Source organism: Scylla paramamosain, chromosome 17 (assembly GCF_035594125.1).
Source record: "Scylla paramamosain isolate STU-SP2022 chromosome 17, ASM3559412v1, whole genome shotgun sequence".
Classification (NCBI taxonomy): domain Eukaryota; kingdom Metazoa; phylum Arthropoda; class Malacostraca; order Decapoda; family Portunidae; genus Scylla; species Scylla paramamosain.
In genome coordinates this window covers 10485966-10492333 of record NC_087167.1, presented here as the reverse complement: position 1 = coordinate 10492333, position 6368 = coordinate 10485966, and positions in this window count along the sequence as shown.

The window sequence follows — 6368 nt, the reverse complement described above, 5'->3', positions numbered from 1 at the left end:
CTTGGGTTGTCCATGTGTAACTGTACTGATTGTTACCATAGCGATAAACCAGTGCTTTCCTGAATTGACATAAAAAGTTAGTGTATGCGAGGAACATTAGGCATATTTAGACAAGCATGGGTTGATAGAGGATTTGCAGCATGGCTTCATAAAGGGGAAGTTTATGAAAAAGTAGATAATGGGGATAGTTATGACATACTATAAATGGACTTTCGACAAGGTACCCCATGAAAGACTCTTAAGGATAGTTAGGGCACATGAGATAAATGAGAAATTGTTAGGCTGGACACTATCATGGTTATGCGACAAGTGACACTCAAATCTGAGTGGTCGCTGGGATAAGTTTTAGGGTCATTGTCATTTCCAAAACTAATGATCTAGATAATGGGATTATTAGAGAGATTAGTAAATTTGTGGACGACACGAAGATAAGTAGATTAATTAGGTCGGACTGGGATGTCATAGCTTTGCAGATTTGGAAAGGATGAACTAATGGACAAATAGATGGCAAATGCAATTTAATATCAACAAATGTAAAGTACTTATCGTTAATAGAAGAAAGCCACACAGTATGTACCGTACACAATAAAGAACGAGACTGGTAAGATCAGACGAAAAAAAAAAAAAAAAAGTTATAGTTAGTTCAGATGTCCGCCCGAGGAAACAATGCATAGAGGCTGGAAATAAAGTAAATCGGGTATTAGGATTCATCTTTAGGAGTGTTGAAGGTACGTAGTCCCGAAATTATATTAAAGTTATATATGGCGCTGCCCAGACCTAACCTACAGTAGATTAGGTTGTGCAGTTCTCATCTCCATATGCTGCAGGCATAGGCAAAATACCAAATTTAGTGTATTGTACCGTAAAGACGATACATACACATTTTCGCTAAGGACTTAGCCTTAGAAGGATGTCCAATTAAGAGTAAGCGAACTTCTGACACAAGGTTGGCATGTAAATTCAGATGTTGACGGGGGATGTTATTAAAGTATTTGCTCGATGATCCATCAATATTTGTCGTCAACTTTGCTATTGTGTAAATCTTAATAAAGACGAGTAAATACCAAAGCACCATCAAAGTACTGATGCTACATTGGTGTACTCACTTGTTAATTAGAATACGCAATCATACCAATGCGATGCAAAGTTTAATTCATTATTCGTACAAAAACAAATAATGCTAATTATCTGCAGTGCTAGAAACGAGGAACAACTGAATTTTATGAAAACCGTAGTATCACCATTTATACACATTACATACGTAATTAATACATGTATATGCTTATCAATTTTACTCATAAAATAAAGTACAAAGTCCATCAAAATCACACTTAGTCCATCCATCATTTATATGACTGAGATGTCTTGAATGAAGTCAACATTCAATCTTAATAAAAAAAAATAAATAAATAAATAAATAAATAAGATAAGATAAAATAAATAAATAAATAAATAAATAAATAAATAAATATCGCACTCCACACCTTGAAGAGCTCTGGAGCAATATATATATATATATATATATATATATATATATATATATATATATATATATATATATATATATATATATATATATATATATATATATATATATATATATATATATATATATATATATTCTTACACACAGAGCAACAGAAGAAGTAGCAGCATCAGCAGCAGCAGCAGAAATACAAGATTTTTTTTTTTTTATTATAATAGTAATCTTTGCTCTTGGAAATAACATATGGAGGAGCACTGTTCACTCAAAGAATTATTTCTCACTCAGTGGGAGCAAAATGTCTATGAGTTGATATGACAAGGAGCGTCGACTCGCAGGTGTGTGTGTGTGTGTGTGTGTGTGTGTGTGTGTGTGTGTGTGTGTGTGTCTTTAACAACAAGCTATAAAAATGTGGGGAGAATTTAACATATGTGTACAGCATATTCCCCTACTTATTTATTCATAATATAAAATTTGTTTAGTCATACTCCTTTGTTTAATTAGGTATTTGCATGTTGCTTTCATCTGTACTTGATCGTGTATCTTCATATGTATCAATCTTTCTTTATGTATCTATTAACGGAGTCATTCGTTTACTGATGACTTTGCAGAAAATCATGTAATTGTGCCAAGCTTTATATATATATATATATATATATATATATATATATATATATATATATATATATATATATATATATATATATATATATATATATATATATATATATATATATATATATATATATATATATATATATATATATATATATATATATATATATATATATATATATATATATATATATATATATATATATATATATATATATATATATATATATATATATATATATATATATATATATATTAAACTCACGACACTCATTATTTAGTTTACAGTGTATAAACAAGAAATTCTAAACACAAAAATTATATTTGAGTTTAAGCTAATATAACGCAAAACGGCTAGTAATTGTATATGTTAGCCAAACAACTGTTCGAATAGGTTGAGTACAGTATCTCTCTGACACATTAATGATTAGAAAGAAAAGGAGATTTGCGTCACACAGTTCATCATAACATCAGAAAATGAGTGAGTTTTTCGTCCTTAGCTAAGTCAATCAATTGGAGGGAAGATATATATTTTCGTCAAGTAAGAAAATTTGAAGTTAGTAAGTTGGTTATTTTTACGGGTCGTAACATTTCTCTGTCCATCTGTTTTCTACCCCTAGATAGCTTCCTTTTCCGTGTAATCAGGTTAATATGTGAAGAAATATCAGTTACCAAGAGAATGAACGACTTGGAAATCTAGCACTCATAATCATATTCACAACATTATTATACCACTAGCAGTTGCTCGCACACAGTTGTGAGCGGCTTGAGTGGTGCTTCTTTCCCTGTGCTGCTAAGCTCCTTGCCTCTAGCTCCAGCTGATTGGTTGACCTTATCACAGTCGCTCATTTGATGGCTGTTTCAAGCTGAGTCTTCGCTACCCAGCTCTCTGATGGCATTCAACCTACTGGATGATTTTCTCAGTAGGCCTGTTTCCTCCATAATTTTTTTTTTTTTTTTTTTTTACTTGTGAACGGATACTGAAATCATGGGATTAAAGAGAGAGAGAGAGAGAGAGAGAGAGAGAGAGAGAGAGAGAGAGAGAGAGAGAGAGAGCAGTAATTATAAGAGAAGCGAAGCTGAAAAAAAAAACTATTATTTCCCTCTCACTTATAATTTACACGGAACGCATTCATTGGTCATTGGCTCTAAGCTCGCGCTGCCTATACTGATTATAGGCACTCTATATATAATTGTAGAATTGGCGCTTCAGGTGTGTGTGTGTGTGTGTGTGTGTGTGTGTGTGTGTTTGTGTGTCCCAATAAAACATACTCAACTAGGACAATACGTAAAGAAGTCGTACGCGTACTTCCTGAGGTCTTTACGTGAACCAGATGTGAAACAGAATGGTGTCGTAATTTCCTTCATTCATCTTCTGTAACATTCGCATAGAGTTTCTCATCACGAGCTTGTGTAACATTAATTGTACAATCTATAAACAAGCATCTTTTGGTGCAATGGGACTACGGGAAACTAATTCTATATAAAGTGTAATTAGATTTTGCGAAGGAGAAAATCAGGTTAATCATAAACAAAGAAGCCTCCATTGTTACCAACACACACACACACACACACAAAGAATCAGAAAGTAAATTATAAAACAAGCAAACCGCTAGTGTTAACACACACACACACACACACACACACACACACACACACACACATCATTACAGCAGCTTACGTCTCGACGAGGAACCATCTCACACTTCCTGCACGTTCTCCTGCCACTATCATCTTCACTTTCGTCACTATTACCCTCACTACCGCTCCTCTCACCACTGATGAGGATATAACAGAAACCGATAAGCAACTTGAGACGTTATTACAGGGATAACAGAGTGGCATAATAGGTGAGGTGACAATACGAAGAGCCTTTGTTAGTGGCTGCCCTCATGTCTCGTTTCTACGCGTCTTTCCCCTGCCAGTCTCCTTCCTCCCCACTCTTCTTGTTCCCTTGCGTAATCGATTCATCTCCATCTCCATCTCCCTCAAGGTCGCCATTTAAGTGTATTGTTCTTCCAGTGATACTCTCCCTTTCTTATCTCCTCCAATTTCTCTCCTGCTGTGTTCCATTCCCTTACGTGTGTCCCAAAGGAAACCAGTTAACTACATTTGTGTTGAAGTACACCTAGGAGATAAATGTTACTTCGTCTTCGAGTTTCATATCGATGAACTGTTTATAAAACTTTTGGTACTATATCCGAATTAATAGTCGGGACATTATTTTATAATATATGTAATACAAACATGCTGAAATGAGTGTTGACCTGCACTTTGAATTGTGTAATACTGCTGTAGGTACTGAACTGAATGTTAAACTATGTCCTGAATTTATGGGCTCCGCGCTGAACTGAGGATTAGGCTGTGTATTGAATGTTATATTGCGTGTTCTTTAGTGGTTATGGTTATGACAATCTCCGATCGCTGCCAATCTGTGATCCTGCCCAGACTTGGCGACAGATCGGCGATGTTTAAAAAAAAGAAAAAAAAAATCAATCAGTGCGTCACAAGTGGGAACCTACTTGCACCACCCTGTCCTAGCAGGATATACTTGACTTATTTTCTTTAATCCTTTTATCATTGATTATTTCATTAACCAATAAATACACAGTTGATTGATAATTCGCACAAACTTATTAAAGGAGGGTACATGGACTCATCTTCTACAGCCATCAGCCAACTCTTTTTGTCAGTTTTTTTCTGATCTTACATTCCTTCTCTTATCTTTCTCGTATAGGGAGATGTATTCACTCTATCACACCACAAAATCAGTTTCCTCCAGCTTTGAAAATACAACTTTTACCACGCTCCCAAGCTTCCTCTGGTGTTGGCACGTACAGCGGCTCTCAGCGGTGTTGAGTCATCAATCATGTATTACTCATATGTGGTCATATGGGATGTGTGTATGGTGAAGGTCAGGGATCAACTATGGATTAAAACTTGGTCACGGCACGCCTAATCCGGAGGGAAGCTGTAGGTACTTCTACCAGGATGATCATTTCTGTCGCCAGTTGGCGATAAAATGCAGTTCAGCGGGCGGTTCATCCAAGACCGATGATCGACCGCAGATCAGCCACCTGCTTATTCCCGGTCAGACGTGTTGGGGGATTTGCATCCCGGTGGTCAATCGGCAGCATTCCCGATATTCTTCAGCACTGCGAGGTTGACAAGCGGTGGTCGGCGACATCTGCGATCACCAGCAGTGATCTGTGGTTGAGCGGCGGTTGGCCGCCGTCTGTATAATGTCTTACCACCGATCAAGCTGTTTCCTGCTTCCGGCAGAACACCGTGAAAGATCGTGACCATAATAATGAATGTCAGAAGGCCCTTAGGCTGCCTGCTGAACTGAGTGTTGAACTCTGCTGAACTGACTGTTATGCTGCGTGCTGAATTTAGTGTTTTGTGTTCAAAAAAAAAAAAAAAAAAAAAAAAACTTCTAAGAAGATAATTTTAGAGAACTATGAAACTTTGTCCACAAATGCTACATTAGCAGCCACAATATAATCTTAGTCTAATTGTGTGGGATGATCAAAGCAATTACTAACTAAACTTTATATCCGTTACTTTAACGAGAAACACCTACATCTCCCATCAGGTTAATTAAATAATAAAGGAAACGAGACGCCTTGTTAGCAAAGCATGTGACAGCACTGAAAAGTAATCGCACAGAGCGAAAGAGCTCATATATTCAACACAGATTACTACTTTCAGTTATGACCAATTTTAACAAAAATGAGCAAGCCTCATTTCTCAGTTGAAGAGAAGCCGTGACTGAAAATAGTTAAGATTTTAAGCGAGATAACCTACGTTAGTCCTCCGTCAGAAGACAGACTGGATGGAGTGGTGCAGCCAAGTAACCTCTATTATGGCTCCATGGTTCTCTTCCTCTTAACTGAATTACCCATTTCAGTCACGTACATTATTGTTAATAGATGTTAAGACTACGAGTTGTAATTTCTGTAGCTTCAGAACACCTCACAACTTTTGGAAGAAGGAGCATGTCGCCGATGATTTTCGATTACTTCCTTATACACAATGACCCCATCTCCCTCCCCGCGGTTCTGCCTCATCGCCTTAACGTGGTTTGCGCAGCGCTAAGTGTAACACACTTCACTCTGCCTTCATTTCCTTGATACCCGATTAGATTTTTAGAGAGTATGAATTATTTTCCCTTCCCCTGCACCGTACTACCTCTGGTGTGTCACTTCTCCACGCCGTGACTATTAGTATTTATTGCAAAATTTCCTCTCGCATGCAACAACAAGTTCAT